The sequence below is a fragment of the Cnephaeus nilssonii genome (genome assembly GCF_951640355.1).
Source record: "Cnephaeus nilssonii genome assembly, chromosome: 4".
In the NCBI taxonomy this organism is placed as follows: domain Eukaryota; kingdom Metazoa; phylum Chordata; class Mammalia; order Chiroptera; family Vespertilionidae; genus Cnephaeus; species Cnephaeus nilssonii.
Window position 1 is genome coordinate 73625582 of NC_137075.1, and position 16009 is coordinate 73641590.

The following is a 16009-nucleotide window of genomic DNA, read 5'->3' on the forward strand; positions in this document are numbered from 1 at the left end:
CTGGTCTCTCCTGGTCTGACCGTGGCCTTGAGCTCTGCAGTTGTGTGCTCATGTTGCTTAATCCAATTATGCAAAGAACTTAAAATATTATGCGAATATCAAACATCCCCAACAGGTCTGTGTAGGCATTAGTGTAATTATTTGATTTGCTATTTTAAGTCCTGAAAAGCTCATGAAATTGCCTTTGAAAATAGGGTGTGACATCTTGACAACAGACAATGCCGAGCGCTTAAAGGAATCTAACTGGCTTGGTCATACTTCGCCCTGTAGGTGCCTACATCCTACTCCTCTCCATTATCACCACCTGTCCTAGTGGTGGCGTGTCTGTCCTCTTTCTCTTCCAGACCCACATGATTTCAGTAGAATAAGTCAGAAGGAAACAAAGCAAGGAAGTCAAACAGAAAACCCCAGAGCTCCTAGTCCTTTTTAGAAAGAAAACGGCCACCTCCCTTTCACAAAGGTAGGATGATTCTGCCTTGGCACATGTTTTCAAACTTCTCAGAGAGTAGCCAGCTTACCTCAGAGTCACTGGTGGTCTTAATTCCCGTGTGTTCTCTCTTTTCTATAGCAAGAAAGAGGAGCTTCTTCTTTTCATAAAGCAGGGCATCATTTACTTGCCACTGTTTGCCATTCAGTCTCCAGACCCTGTCCTGTGCCCACACCAGTGCCCACGTTGGATAAGACTATTACAATGCTTGCAAATTACATTTAGTGCTTTGCATCCTCAACCCGCCCGCACCCTATTGTCTCCCAGACCCTCCCAACACCCCAAATGCTGGCACTGGCTGAGCAGTGATGGGGTGACCTGGCCTTGAGGTGGCAGAGCCGGGAAGGACAGCACCTCCGGTTTCCGCCGTGAGCGGGGAGCCCCGGGACCTGCATGGATCGGATGTAAGCCCCAGCACCTGGGACTGGTCATTCTGTAGAAATTCTGTCACTCGTGCCCCAGTCATCTCCATAAGGAGTGGGTGCTTATCCACATGGGACTGCACATGTTAGGAGGAGGGCGTCAGTGAATGGCCATAATTTAGGAGAAGAAAAAACACCCTAAGTGATTCTGATACTGTATCTGGGAGGCCGGTTAAAATCATCCTCCTCGTAGACTATGTAGCTTTTGAAAAGCATATTTTGTCCTTGAGTTTCTGACTGGTGTGGGTGAATCACCAGGGCAGGAGGTAGGAGGGAAGGGGAGAGGAGTTGGGGAGGGTGTGTGTGTGTGAAGGACAAGTCAGCAGAAACAGCACATAGTCAACCAGCCACCTGAGCCTGCACTTCCGGCCTCCACAATTTCCTCAGAACTCTCTTCTGTGTCGAGGTTAATAAACTTAAAGGAAGAACTAAAGATCTTGTGAGAGAAGAGAAACCATCCCGAAGTGCTCTGGAGTGGGGATGAGATCATTTCTCAGTGTGGGGCTCTGTGGTTTGGCCTTGGGAGCCTGGGTCCTAGGCCATCCAGGGCTCGTTTGTCTCACTTGAAGAATAAGACCGGAGTTGGCTGAAGGACCGTCCCTGCTGCTCGCACCCTCATGATTAAGGTTTTTAGGGGCGGAAACAGCCTTTTCCTTGGGAGTTTGTATTGCAACCTTTGAAGCAACCATAACAAAAAACCAGAGGGCATGAAATCATTCCTTCTGAGCTTCCAGAGAATTCGTGTTTTGTGACAGAAAAGGAAATACTTTCCTAATCATTGGAGCCCCTGCTAGACTAAAAATTGGCAGGGTTGAATGGTTTTGTGACAACAGGAAAATTTATAGCTACAAATTTAATTAGGATCCTCACTTGAAACTGTCAACAAAATGAAAAGGCAAACTATGGGATGGGAGGAAATATTTGCAAATCATATGTGATCAGGAGTTAATATTCAAAATATACAAAAACTCACATAATTCAATAGCCATAAAACAAACAACCCAATTAAAAAGGGGGCAGAGGAACTGATTAGACCCTTTTTCCAAAGAAGACATACCAATGGCCTATCCTATATAATAATAGAGGGGTATGCTAATTAGCCCAGACGCTATAACAGTCACGACCAGTCAGGCACGTAATAGTCACAACTGGTCAGGCCTGGCCTGGGAGCGGCCACTGGCAGGGGCGCGCGCAGGCCCGTGGCGCCGCTCAGCCTGGAGGCTGCCCAGCCGGGGGTCGCGAGCAGGCCCGAGGCATCCCTGCCCTGTGCTGAAGTGGAGCGGCCCCCGGCAGAAGTGGCCACCAGCAGAGGCTCGCGCAGGCCTGCCCAGCGCTGACGTCATGCTACCTGCCTGTGTGGTGCTGCCTGTGTGCATCCCCACCCAGTGCTGAGGTGAAGCTGCCTGCCTGCATCCCTGGCCAGGGATGTGACACTGACTGCCTGTGTCCCTGACAAATAGCAATATTAAAATATTTCCTCTAATTCCCTTTTGATGTGCATGAATTTCGTGCACCAGGCCACTAGTGTATGTATATGCATATATATATGCATAGTTCCTACATATCATACATATAATACCTTTTTTTAAAAGCTTGATAAGTACATTTTAATTGAGTTAAAATATATGTCACATGAAGTTTGCCATTTTAGTCATGTTTAAGGGTACAATTCAATGGCATTAAGTACATTCACATGTTGTGTAACCATCAAGCTAATGTCAGCTACGTTTTTCCTCTGGTGAATGTGGTCAGAGGGAACTGGAGGTAATTCTGTGGAATCCAGGATGAAAAGTGATCCATTGCAAGCAAAGATGCCTGCTGCACCTTTTCATGCCCCGTGGTAGCAGCTGGCACATGTATTTCATACAGCTGCATGTCTTTTGTTACCACCGTGGCTTATGAGCACGTAGCTGTTGGTTTGTGCTCATAAGCCTCGGTGACTGTCCCAAGCCCTTTGGTTCCAGTGTGGCCCATTAACCTCGCATTGAGGCGTCTTTCCAGCTCCAATTGGTTGTTTCATAAATAACTCCCCAGTGCAAAATTAGGAAGTTGAGTACATGCCTCTTAGGAGTCAACTCCTACTAAATGAAATGGTCTCCAACATAACTACAGTAAAACTGCCATTGTCCTGGTAATTAAGAAATTATTTATTGTATTTGCCAATGTGTTGTCTGCAACTGCATTGCAGACACATTCATCACTCTTTTTTTTTTTTCATTGATTTCAGAGAGGAAGGGAGAGAGGTAGAGAGAGAAACATCAATGATGAGAGAATCATTAATTGGCTGCCTTCTGCATACCCCCTACTAGGAGTGGGGGGCATTGAGCCTGCAACTCAGGCATGTGCCCTTAGCCAGAATTGAACCTGGGACCCTTCAGTCTGCAGGCCTAAGCTCTATCCACTGAGCCAAACCAGCTAGGACTTCATCACTCTTAACATCTCTAAGAAGAGAACCTCTCTCTGGCCCCCCTCTTGTCACAATTCTAATGTCACTGACTTTGCAAAAGAGCCACATCCCCAGTATTCCCAGGCCGGGGATTAGTTTCCTCCATACAAATACAAGGACATGGGAGCGACACTATTGATAACTGCCACGCAATCGATTCCATTGTTGGGAACATTTGGAATTTTAAAAGCTAAATAGTTTAGATCCCTGCAGTTCATTATGTACTTTAGGTTAGTTTTTCACATTTCCTGACCACACAAGACAAGTTATATGCCAAGTAAATAGATTTATGAGAGCTTCGCTCGCCTATCAGAGGCCTTGGAGTCGATGCTTCCAGTACCCACTGTGGACTTTGGATCCACGTTAAATAACCTTCATCAGAAAGGATGGAGCTGGGAAAAGGAAAACTTCTCAGGAGAGGGCTGAATGCCTTGTATCAAGCAATACACCCAATTCACGGCCTTGCCTGGACTGATGGGAAGCAGGTAGTCCTGACTGATGTACAGCTTCAGAGTGGAGAGGCCAAGTTTTGGGGGTTCAAAGGTCATTGGACAATTTGAGCATGTGTATGGGGTGTCCTGGGCCCCACCTGGTACAGCTGACATGCCCTCTCTGCTCGCTGTCCAGCACAAGCAGCATGTCACTGGGTGGCAGCATGTCACTGGGTGGCAGCATGTCACTGGGTGGCAGCTGTTCCCAGTACTGTGGAAACCAGAAAGCCGTTGGTGTCTCAGACCTGTGAGATTAGACAATCGCACCCTGTCCCTCCCCAAAGCTGTGTGTGGCACCCAAAAAGGGCTGTTCTGACTGTGTCGACTGCACATGATGCCTCCATCTTCCAAAACGTTCACTGTGATAGTTCCCCGGTAAAAATGGACAGCAACACCCGGCCTGATGTGCATGTTGGACCCACGATGGCCAGAGGCTGGAGGTGGCAGCAGCCTGCATGCCTATACTAGGGGCCGTGCTCAGAAGACTCCTCATAGGTGCTCCGCCTGCCCAGTGTTTGATGTGGTCAGTGATGTGCGCTCCATCGGAGCCACTGTGGACTCACAGGTCGTCAGTGCCACTGAACTTCCAATAAATAAGATTTGTGGCTTATGTGCATCTGAAACGTCTGACGTTCCACCTAGTAGTGAAGACACTTGTCTGTATAGCTCACCAGTTACTGATGGGATGCCTTCTGTGGATAAAGGGCCAGCCTCTTAGGGAACAAATTCTGACACATCCATGTGTCCCTTTTCTTCCTGTTCAGAGCCTCTGGACCTAACTCATATACATGTCAGTAGATGTAAGTCTGAGGGTAATGCCCTTATTTGTCTAAGAAAAAAGGACTACTTGACAGGAACTGACCTGGGTTCTTCACACTTGGTCCTTGTGACCTTTGAGAAAGAGGTGACCTGGACCAAAAGAGTCACCATTTCAGGCATCTAGTTCCTGATCTAATAGCATTTAATCTTAAAGCAATGGTTGTGGCAGTGGCTTCCAATACTTATAATTTTTATCTGTTCTATCAATCCATCATGTATGCCAAACATCCAGCAAATTCAATTAGAGAGCAGTGAAAGACCCAAAGGTATATGTCTCTTGACAGAGAAATTATTATTAATTTTGATAGGAAAACAAAAATCCACTGATTCAACACTTCTTCCTTCTTCAAAGTCTGATGAGTATATCATCCGCTTGATGTTTAGAGAAGTAATGTTGAAAGAGGAATTTCTGGTAACAGTGAGTGAAAACCAGAGTGGCTACACTCCTTTCAGTGCTCTGTTACATAAAGCAGAGAGGAAAAAGCGAATTGCAAGTCTTTCCCCAGATATCTGTCACCCAAACAGAGGGCTCTGTAAACAGCTAATAGCAGTAGTCAAGGTGGAAGGCCTGGAAGGCCCTTTATTCAAGAATTCAAAAGCCCTCCATCCAGTGTCTGTGAGGACCCCACAGCCCTGGAAACTCCAGATGCCCAGCCTGTTAAGCAGTCAGCGACGCTACCCAAATCCAGCAGCACACCAGACTACACCAGCTCCCCGGAACCTCTTCATTTTCCTCAAAGAAAGAACTTACAACGGGAAAAGGAAACTTATCAGCTCTCTAAGGAACTGGAAATTTTTTCTGGGAAACTGAAGCACAGCGACGTCTTTCTGAACTCACAGACTCCCTCTGTGGAAAGAAATCCTCTCCCGTGGATCCACGCTCTCGGGATCTGCCTCATGTCCACCTCTCTTACCAGAAACGCTAGGCAGCATCTGTTGTTGAAAAAGGAAAAAGAGACGTGCTTCTCTGCAGTGGCAAACTAAGGCTCAGTACAGGTCAGCAGACTTTCGGCCTCACTCCTATTGAAATGCTGTGTGACTCTCTGCTGATAGTGAAGGCTTCATCCCGCTCACTTTTGCAGCCTCACAGGAGAGAGTCATGAGAGATGCAGCAGCTCCAGGTCAAATATCTTCAGAGACTCTGTCTCTTTCTCTCGACATCTTTAGAGACCTAATAGCCCAAAGTTTAGATGCCACCAGGTATTTTAACCATCGAGGCAATAGGACCTGAGACTTGTTTGTAGAGCAAGCATGTCAAACTCAAAGGCTAACACGGGCCAAATAAATGAGGCATGCGGCCCGTGGCCCATGCGTTTGACGTGCTTATTGTAGAGTATTTGCTGCATAGCTTTTCAGATGAGACCATTACAAATAAGATCTGGTTTCTACTATGGACTCCCCCGATTTTCACTGTGGCACGGAGGTGAAGCACTTTCTGTGGTTGGCTCAACCACTTTACCCGCCTTCCCCCAGGCTGAGATTCACCCTCAGAGCTCAGAGCACAGTCTCAGAAATTGCTTACATAGTCATGAGGTATGGTTTAGTCTGAGGGTGGGATTCCCAGAACAAGGGAATATAATGGTGCCCTATGGATTGTGTTGTATGGTTTCTCTGAGGCTTTCTGTCCCTAGCCCAGAGCTGTGGTAAAGCTGTCTTAGAAGCACTTAAAAGGTACCTCAGCACTGTCACAGATCTTTCCCTTGGCTTAAAGATGAGGGTAAGGAGGGCATACCCTCCAGGATATTCTTTTTAGTCCAAACCAGCAGGAATCTCCAGAGCTCAAAGGAAGATCAAAACCCATTGACTGCTATCCCCAGGGCTCCCTAGAACAGGAATTAGTTATCATGTGGGCTGGACCTCCCAGAATTTACACCTAACCCTATTGCTTTGCTTCCTTAGAAAATCCTGGCCAAGGTTCAGATACTCCTAAAAACTGGCCTTGGGCAAATTTCAAATGACATTTCAGTGTTTTGACCCTTCTAGACCGCACTTGGATGTGTGCTGATGTTACTAGTACAATGCCAAGAACAGGTGAGTACTAAAGCGTGGTTTCCTGCTCTTGCCTCTCCTGATTTTCTCCCCTGAAACTCCCCCCCAGTTTTGGGATAATAAAAAACTAGAGGCCTGGTGCACAAAATATGTGCACTGGGGAGGGAGGGGGTGTCCCTCAGCCCAGCCTGCACCCTCTCCAATTTGGGACCCCTCGGGGATGTGGGATCAAGCCTAAACCAGCAGTCAGACTTCCCTCTCACAATCTGGGACTGCTGGCTCCCAACCACTCACCTGCCTGCCTGCCTAATTGCCCCTAACCACTTCTGCCTGCCAGCCTGAACACCCCCTAACCACCCACAACTGCCCTCCCCTGCCAGCCTAATTGCCCCCAACTGCCCTCCCCTGCTGGCCCGGTAATCCCCAACAGCCCTCCCCTGCAGGTCTGGTCCCCCCCAACTGCCCTCCCCTGCAGGCTTGGTCATTTCAATTGCCCTCCCCTGCCGGCCCGGTCACCCCTAACTGCCCTCCCCTGCTAGCCTAATCACCCACAACTGCCCCCACCCCTGCCGGCCATCTTGTGGTGGCCATCTTTGACCACATGGGGGCAGCCATCTTTGACCACATGGGGGCGGCCATATTGTGTGAGGGTGTGAGGGTCAATTTACATATTCCCTCTTTATTATATAGGATACCCTATTTTTTCTCCTCATAATCAACTCTTTTTTAAAAAATATTGTTTCTATTGTTTTTAGAGAGAGAGGAAGGGAGAGGTAGAGAGAGACAGAAACATCGATGAGAGAAACATCAACATGGATTGGTTGCCTCCTGCACGCTCCCTGCTGCGGATGTACCCTGACTGGAATCCAACCAATGACCTCTTAGTGCATGGGTCGACACTCAGCCACTGAGCCACACCGGCCAGGCTCAACTCTTAAATTGTAACTTTAATTTTGGTATTTTTCTTTTCTTTCCAGTCAAGTCTTAGAGACCAGTACAGAGTCTGTGAGAGAAAATATTTCAGAAAGTTGGAAATTTCACTGAATTGGGGTAGTTCTAAAAGGTATCAGTTATTATAAATAAGGGCTAAAGGGCCAGCTTAGTATAGTGGAAAGAGCCCTGACCCCAACTCTAGGTAGACACAGCACTTCTCACTGCCTTCAAACACAGTTACAAATTTCACTTACGGCAGAGTAACCCGTCGGTCTGTGTGGCTAGTCAGCACATCTGCAGATCCATTGTTCCAGCCATAGAAGCTTCATTAACCCATACTAGTAGCCATTTCCCCCCATTTCCTTAAAAATTATCTGAAAGAAATATTTTACACCCTTGGGGACTCCTGTTTATCTGTTATAGTTTATGAAAATGGAGCTGGGTTAGGAAAGAAGCAAGGGCCCATTTTGTGGTTCAGATGCATTAGAGAGTTGGTGGGATCGTGGAAGTGAAAGCCACTGGTCTGTACTCAGTTGCTTGAGAGCAGTGTCTGAGGTCTGAGGCCTGGCTACGTTTTCTGGGTGAGATGAAAGCACACTACTGTGAAGCCTAAAGAGGGGGCTGGGGGACCCTGTAATAAGTTCAAGGTGGGTGCCTCAATGTGTATGTTATAATCAGCATTTCACTGGCAGTCTTCAATAAAATCACTCATGGTTGGTGCAAAAAAATAGATTTATGATCCATCAGGTTTTCTAAAATATATTTTTATTGATTTCAGAGAGGAAGGGAGAGGGAGAGAGAGATAGAAACATCAATGATGAGAGAGAATCATTAATCAGCTGCCTCCTGCATGCTCCCTATTGGGGAATCGAGCCCACAACCCGGGCATGTGCCCTTGACCTGAATCAAACTTTCGACCTTTCAGTCCCCAGGCCAACACTCTATCCACTGAGCCAAACCAGCTAGGGCTGATCCATCAGTTTCCATACAAGTATTTTAAACAGAAATTGGGACTGGTATACTGGTGGGGAAGACTGTCTCAGAGAACCCTGATTCAAAGAAGTTTGAATAATGTGAGGGCAGAAGCGAAGAATTACACCAAAAGGCAAAAAAGTTTTCATCTATTGTGCCCAACTTAACCAAAGCAGGGAAATGAGAGTTGATGTCAACTGTGTGATCTCCACACTGTGATCAGCAGCCCTATGAGAGTGTGAGTCCTCAGTGTCGAATCAGTGTCGAATAAATACCAGTCCGGAATGCAAGAGGCAGTGGGAAGGGAGAGAGTGCCTGCAGGCTGTGGGCTGGGCTCTGGCTTCTGCATTTTTCCAGGTTGGTAAGCATCCTGGGCCACTGGATTGAAGGTGAGTTCTAATCTAAGGATTAGGCAGATTCCTTGCCCTGGGGAAGCGCCTGCTTGCTGCCATTCAGAAGCAATGATGTCACTCGCTCCTTCAAACTCAGAGTTTTCTGACAGCGTCAGCTCTCTGCATTCTCTCCCATTTCCTCCTCTGATGAGAATCAGCTATGGAGTGGAGCTGGCATTTTAGGGAGCTTTGAAAGGAAATCTTCTACGCCTTCTTACTCTGATTTTCCTCCACGTGGGGAGCAGCTAGCAGACAAAATCACAGAGGACTTAAGTCACAGGTTAATTTGATTTCTGGTGCGGCTGTCTCCCCAGATTGCTTGTCTCCTCCTTTCTAGGCTCTTGCCCAGGAAAGTGCAGAATTACACCTTGATGAGTTACCATGGCACCCTCTATACATTATCTTTTCTTTAATTGATTTTAGAGAGAGAGGAAGGGAGAGGAAGAGAAACATTGATGGGTTGCCTCCCATATGCATCCTTATGCATCCTGACTGGGGATGGAACCTGCAATCTAGGTTTGTGCCCTGACCAGGAATAGAATCCACGACCATTTATTGTCCAGGATGATACTCCAACTGACTGAGCCACACCAGCCAGGGCTATACATTATCTTTTTAAAGGTTCTAGACTCCATGGAGCACATGCTCATGAAGCCAATACCAGGTGGATAGTTACCTAAACAGTGGTTGGCAAACTGCAGCTTGCGAGCCACATGCGGCTCTCGAGCGGCGGTTTGCCGCTCTGTTGACTAATGAGTTTGCCGGCCACTGACCTAGACTCTCGATTCCAATAATTACAAGCTGTTGTTGTTCCTTGTGGATTAAGCCCCTATCCCAGTGGTCGGCAAACTCATTAGTCAACAGAGCAGCAAACCGCGGCTCTTGTGAGCCACAGTTTGCAGACCACTGACCTAACAAGATCAGGGGCCTGTTAGAAAGGAGGGGGTAGAGATTGAATTCCCAATCAACATTGTCCACCTCGGTGTCCTTGAGGAATCAGGCACGCCAAGATGTCATCTGTACAGTTGCCATAAAGCTGATAATTCAAACCCAGTTTAATCCGCAAAACCAGTACACTTCCACAGGGCCACTTCCATTCTGTATCGATAACCTGTAACTGGGAATTGCCTTGTGCCCCCGACTCTTATGTTCCAGTGGGTTGTTACTGACTAGAAATCTGTGCTCCTGGATCTGCCACAGAAAGCAGTTGGAATTCTGTATAAACGCAGACACTTCCTGATGGTTTCTGGGGAGAGCCATTTAGTGTGGGCCTTTATGCAATGTGTTCTCACTGCTCCTATTGCTAGCAGGCGTGCACAAAAGGAAGAGAGAGTCAAATGCTCCATCAGGGAAGGCGCTATAAGCCACACTAAAGGGAGTCAGATACCACTGTTTGAACTGCTTAGTCTCGTTTTTGAAACACGAGACTATTTTTTTTAAATGCCTGGGCCTTAAATCTGGACACTCCACTTCCCCTTCCCTGTGCTCAAATTTCACGGGGCGCTGCTGTAGGGATGTATTTCTGGGGATGACAATCGGTATCGGGAAGTCAGTGATGAATGCGCGGACATTACTGGGGCAATGCAGTTTGCAGACAGGGACTGCGTGAGAATATATTTTCAGGTGCCTCTGCTGGTATTTAACTTGGAGACTGTATATACAGTAAATCAGGAAGGCTGATAATACCGTGCATGGGGCATGTTTTATGTATGGTCCAGACAGCGTACGAAGGCTGCCTCGCAGAGAGGGTGTGGATTTATGGTCTCATTCTTGCAGGTGGTGGCAGCTAATATGTTGTAGCTCTCTGTCTATACCTGGGAGTATTTATTTTTTGGTTCATCCTGAGGTGAAGGCAAAGTATAAGGTAAACTATGGGCTTTTTGACATAAATGCAACCTGTGCGGTGATTACATAGCTTCTAAAGGATGGGGAGAGAGTCGAGATACAACACACTTCTCCCCAGATCTTGCCAAGACTCGGTTTCTTGGGGGCAATATCACACAGCGGGGGTGAGATGTTTGACTCCCTGGTGATTCTCTCATTTCACCTGTGGGGCAGGGATGACTTACCCAATAGGAACAGTAGGTGCAGTGCCTGGAACCACAAAAACGTTTTAAATTTCTCTTACAATCAGAAGATAAAAATGAGTATAATAGTAATGAAGATTGTAAATAATGATGGATCCAGGAGAGCTGGTACTTGTTTTTGCACTAATGAAGTTGTCAAAAAATTTTAATGTTATTTTTAAGTGGGGGAAGGAGCGCACAAAAAAACAAACAAACAAAACAAAATGCCCGCGGCCCATGAAAGTTACAACGTGTCCCTATGGTAGAGGAAGCACTAGGCTTAAAATCGAACTGCTGTCTCCCCAGGCAGGCCCGGACCGTGGCATGAGGCCTTTGGGGAGGGTGAGCTGTTCCTGGTCTAGAGCTGTCTTTGAAGAACCTCAGGGAGGGATGGGGCCGCCTGTGAAACAGGCCCCTTTGCCCATCCAGAAAATGCTCCCACGACCAATTCTGTCTGCACCCCCCCTCAGCATCACAGGACCTCTCAGCCGCCCTGTGGGCGGCTCTCCAGCGCAGTGTTTCCTAGGGCTGCCATAACAAAGCACCGCAAACTGGGGAGCTTGCACAATCACACTCGTTTCCCACAGTCCTGGAGGCCAGAACTTTAAGTCAAGGTGGGGGCAGGCTGGCTCCTCCCCAGGGCTGTGAGGAGGAGTCTATCCTACGCCTCTCCTGGCTTCTGTGGCATCGCCTTGACCTCTGCCTTCGTCTTCACCTGGCGTTCTCTCTGTGAGCGTGTCTGTGTCCAAATTCCCCCTCTTTATACGGACACCAGTTACTAAAGTAGGGGCCACTCCAGTATGACCTCATCTTAACTCATTACATCTGCACCCACCCTGTTTCCAACTAAGGGCACATTCTGAGGTGCTGGGAGTTGGAATTTCAACATATGAATATTGGGGGGCACAAGTCAGCCCCCAAACTGCAGTTCACACTAACCCTGTGTTCTAAGTATGGGCTTCGAGTGAGAGCCCCTTAGGCCTGAGGTTGCAGAGAGCAGCTCAGCATGAGCCCTCTGCACTTCTCTCATTTCCCTCCTTCCCACCCCCATCCCGGGGTGGTGTGTGCACTCTCATTCCAGGGGTGTGAGCAGGGGTTCTCGTGCCCAATGCTAGCTGGGGATTAAAGGAGACAGAGAGGAGGGGTCTTCGTCTCGTACCTTCACAAACCCCAAAGCCTGCTTTTCAGCAGGAAGAAGAAAGTAGGGAGCGTACTGAGGCGGAGAGAAGGTGAAACGGAAGGTCACCAGACCTGAGAACAGAGCGGGAGGTGGTGGGCAGGTAGGACCAGAGCCAGAGGGTTATGCCTGATGGTCTGTGTGTCAGCTGTTCATTAGCAGGGGGGTGAGGGGGAGCACTGCAGGTGGGGCCCAGGAGCGTGGATGCCACGGTTGGGACGCAGGTGTGGGCGTGGGGAGGTCGGGGGGTGTTTGTAGGGCTGGCCTGGTGCCCAGGGCGCGTGGGAAGCACTGAGCAGTTCAGCAAAGCAGCTGCAGGCATTAGCCAGTTGACTTAATCAGCAGCGTTCGCCGCCAAGGCGCGTCATCTTTGTGCAAATGTCACAAGGCACAGGAGTGGGAGCCGTGGAAACAGAATAGGCTTGGGAGCCTTACAGAACTGGGTTTCAGTTCCAAACTCTGGGTCCACTTGGCTTTAAGCAAATCACTACCTCTCTGGACCCAAGTTCCAACATCTTTAAAATGTGAATAATAATAATAGTAATACCTATCCCCTTAGATTGTTGGGGACCCTATATGCAGTTCTACCAAGTGTCTGATGGAGTCCCGGCATGTGGTAGGTGATGAACAAATGGCAGGCAGTAATGGTGGTGACGGAGTCTGGTACCAGCCCAATGCCAGCCTCGTTCAGACAGGCGAGGTGCCTGAAGTTGAAACCAAGGCTTGAGCCTTCAGGAGTTGTTCTGAGCTTCAAATGCACACACAGAGTCTCGGGTACTGTCCCTGGATTAAAGTTATCATAAAACAAGTATATACAGGTAAAAGGAGCCAGGATTGCACTGGATGTTTTACCCTTTACTGTCATTGACCAGGTGGCTGCCTACTTAGTCCCTTGGCCTTTGACCTCTGCTCTGATCTGTGAGTGGGAAAGTGAGGAGAACAATAAAGGCTTATGGAGTGTGCACCATGTGCCAAGTCCCATTATTTACATTTTTGTATGTTACTTTCTATAATCCCACAAAGTGGAGATTGGAGCGAATGCTGTTATTATATCCCCATTTTTACAAATGAGAACAGTTAAGGCGGCAGAGTCATGTTCCAGAGCACTTGCCCGTCGCCACTGCTCTTCTGCCTCATGTCCTGGCTTCCCTCCGCTCAGTGACTCGATTGAAGTGGGGTGCGTGTGCATGTTGGGGTATAGAAGGCACCCAGCCCTCACCTCTCACCCTTGTGCAGGGATGAGTTGTCTCATTTCAGCTGTTCTCTGTTTTTTTTGCAGAACTTCTTGTTCCTTAAAGGATACAGGAAATGAAGGAGGCGGAGTTTCAAAACAAAACTGAGACCAAGGCAGCTCTCCTCTTAAGCATCTCTGATAAATAAACATCCCCAGTAATAAGCTTTTTGGTACCTGACCTCTTTCTCTGTAATGTTAATGTGACTCACTTCACGAACTATATCATGACGTCTGCTCAAATATCTCCCTTCCTTTTCCTGTGTTACAATGGCTCATTGATTCTGTGGACTAGTATGCTGCCTTTAAAAATGGCAACTTTTCACCCTCGCCGGCTTGGCTCAGTGGATAGAACATCGGCCTGCAGACCAAAGGGACCCGGGTTCAATTCCGGTCAAGGACACATACCTTGGCTGCAGGCTCCTCCCCGGCCTGGGCCTTGGTCAGAGTGCGATGTATTTCTCTCACATTGATGTTTCTCTCTGTCTTTCCCTCTCTCTCCCACTCCCCCTAAAAATCAATGGGGAAATGTCCCCGGGTGAGGATTAACAAAATAAAAATGGTAACTTTTCAAGTTAAAATATGTAACAATGTGGAAAATTATTTACAATATACTGTTCCGTGACAGTTGCACACTAGACATGCATGCATGTAAAATTTTGACGCATGAGGACAAGGCCCTGAGAGACTTGGGAAAAGAAACTTTCCAAAAATCACACACTTCTTTAAGTTTTGCAGTTACTTTAAAAAATGGAAAGAAAGCAAGATGTTTACCTGTGCCTTCAATTATAAACCTAATTCGTACACATAGACTCAGTTTCTTAGAGCTGGGAAGGCTGCTAAGATTGATAAAAATACCTATTAAAATGACAGAGAATTTGCTGGATGCTGGGAAATGTATTATAGGATAAGTAATGTGCTTTTCTTATCCTGCTTGAAATTCCTAAGTGGCTGGAGAACTTGAGAGGAGGAAGGAGATGAAGATGAAGAGATGATCTTTCCCTTTAAAATGTTATCTCACACTGGGTGCAGAGAATAAATGGGGCAGCCTCCAATCCTTTGAGGAGGGAAACAGCACACAAATAACAAGTAAAATATGGACTAAATGAAATGTTACTTAAGCAATCTCCCTAGACACATTTTTCAATGAAATCTATTAGGTATGTTTTAGTTCTTCATTTTCCTTGCTAACTGAAAGTCTTATTTGCCCCTGTTGCTTTGCTCTGCCTATAGTTTACTTGTTGAACCATTTCTTGTCAGCTTTGGACACTTAAGGTTTGCTGGAGTAAAGTGAATTTTTTTTAAAATCCTGGCCTGAGGATATTTTTCCACTAATTTTTAGAGAAAGTGGAAGAGAGGTAGGGAGAGGAAGAGAGAGAGAGAGAGAGAGAGAGAGAGAGAGAGAGAGAGAGAGAGGTGTGAGAAAGACATTGATTAGTTGCCTCCCACATGCTCCCCACCCTGGGACTGGGACCTGCAACTTACATAAATGGCCTTGAACCTGCCACCCTTCAGTGTGTGGGCAGACGCTCTAACCATTGAGAAACACCGGCCAGGGCTAAAATGAATTTTTTATAATTCAGCTCTTCTTATTAAGACATTTTTTAAGATATTGCACATAAGAACAGTATTTGTTCAAAAAAGTGCCACGCTTTTGTGCATCTGTAATTCATGTGCTTGGTTGGTCTGGGTCACCTACAAGTTCAATGCCTCCTTAGTACTGATGCATCAAAGGACTAGGAGGAATTAATCAGCTGCATTCCAGAATGGAGCCTTCATTCCACAGGATGTGTGGGTCATTAACAAAAGCTCATTTTCCCCCATTGCAAAATGTTACAACATAGAAATGAATATGGCTTGGAGTAAGTCCAATCCAAGCCTAATTTTCATTCAAGGTAAGCCCTTAGGTTAGGTTAGAACTAGACAAACTAATTATCTTCCAATCCTCGGAGGTCAAATCCAAACATATTCTGGGTCATTCCTGTTGCCAGAGTCCCTAGGTGATGTGTTTCCTTAAAGACTTTGGTATTAAGGAGATCCCTTGAGAAATCAATATAAATGATGAGAGAGCAACAAACTCGGAGCAAACAAACTCGCTGAGAAGGTCCAAAATGAACCCACTGTTCCTGAGTAAAAAGATTCTAGAATATAATGGCCAAAGAATAGGTCCCAGTGCCCCAGCTGGGTGACTCAATTGGTTAGAGCATTGTCAAGGCCATGTATCTAGGTTGCAGGTCCAAGTCCCAGAGTGAGGAGCGTGTGGGAGGCAACTAATCAATGTGTCTTTCTCCTCTCTCTCTCTCTCTCTCTCTCTCTCTCTCTCTCTCTCTCTCTCTCTCTCTCTTCCTCTCCCTACCTCTCTTGCACTTTCTCTAAAAATTAGTGGAAAAATATCCTCAGGCCAGAATTTAAAAAAAATCCACTTTACTCCAGCAAACCTTAAGTGTCCAGAAAGGTTGCAGGTTCACATACCCAGGTTGTGGGTTTGATCCCCAGTCGGGGTGAGTATGGGAACCGATTGATGTCTTTCTCTCTCTCTCTTCCTGTCTCTTTCAAAATCAAGAAAAACATAATTTTAGGTGAG

General features: G+C 46.9%; 1 pseudogene across 1 annotated transcript; it reads left to right on the forward strand.

Annotated features, from left to right (window-relative positions):
• The first annotated feature begins 3741 nt into the window (after positions 1 to 3741).
• Positions 3742 to 12921, forward strand: LOC307098296 (WD repeat and coiled-coil-containing protein-like; annotated as a pseudogene). Its single transcript has 5 exons — positions 3742 to 4020; positions 4056 to 4221; positions 4257 to 4487; positions 4611 to 5865; positions 12777 to 12921. The product of its transcript is annotated as a WD repeat and coiled-coil-containing protein-like (transcript).
• Positions 12922 to 16009: the final 3088 nt, after the last annotated feature.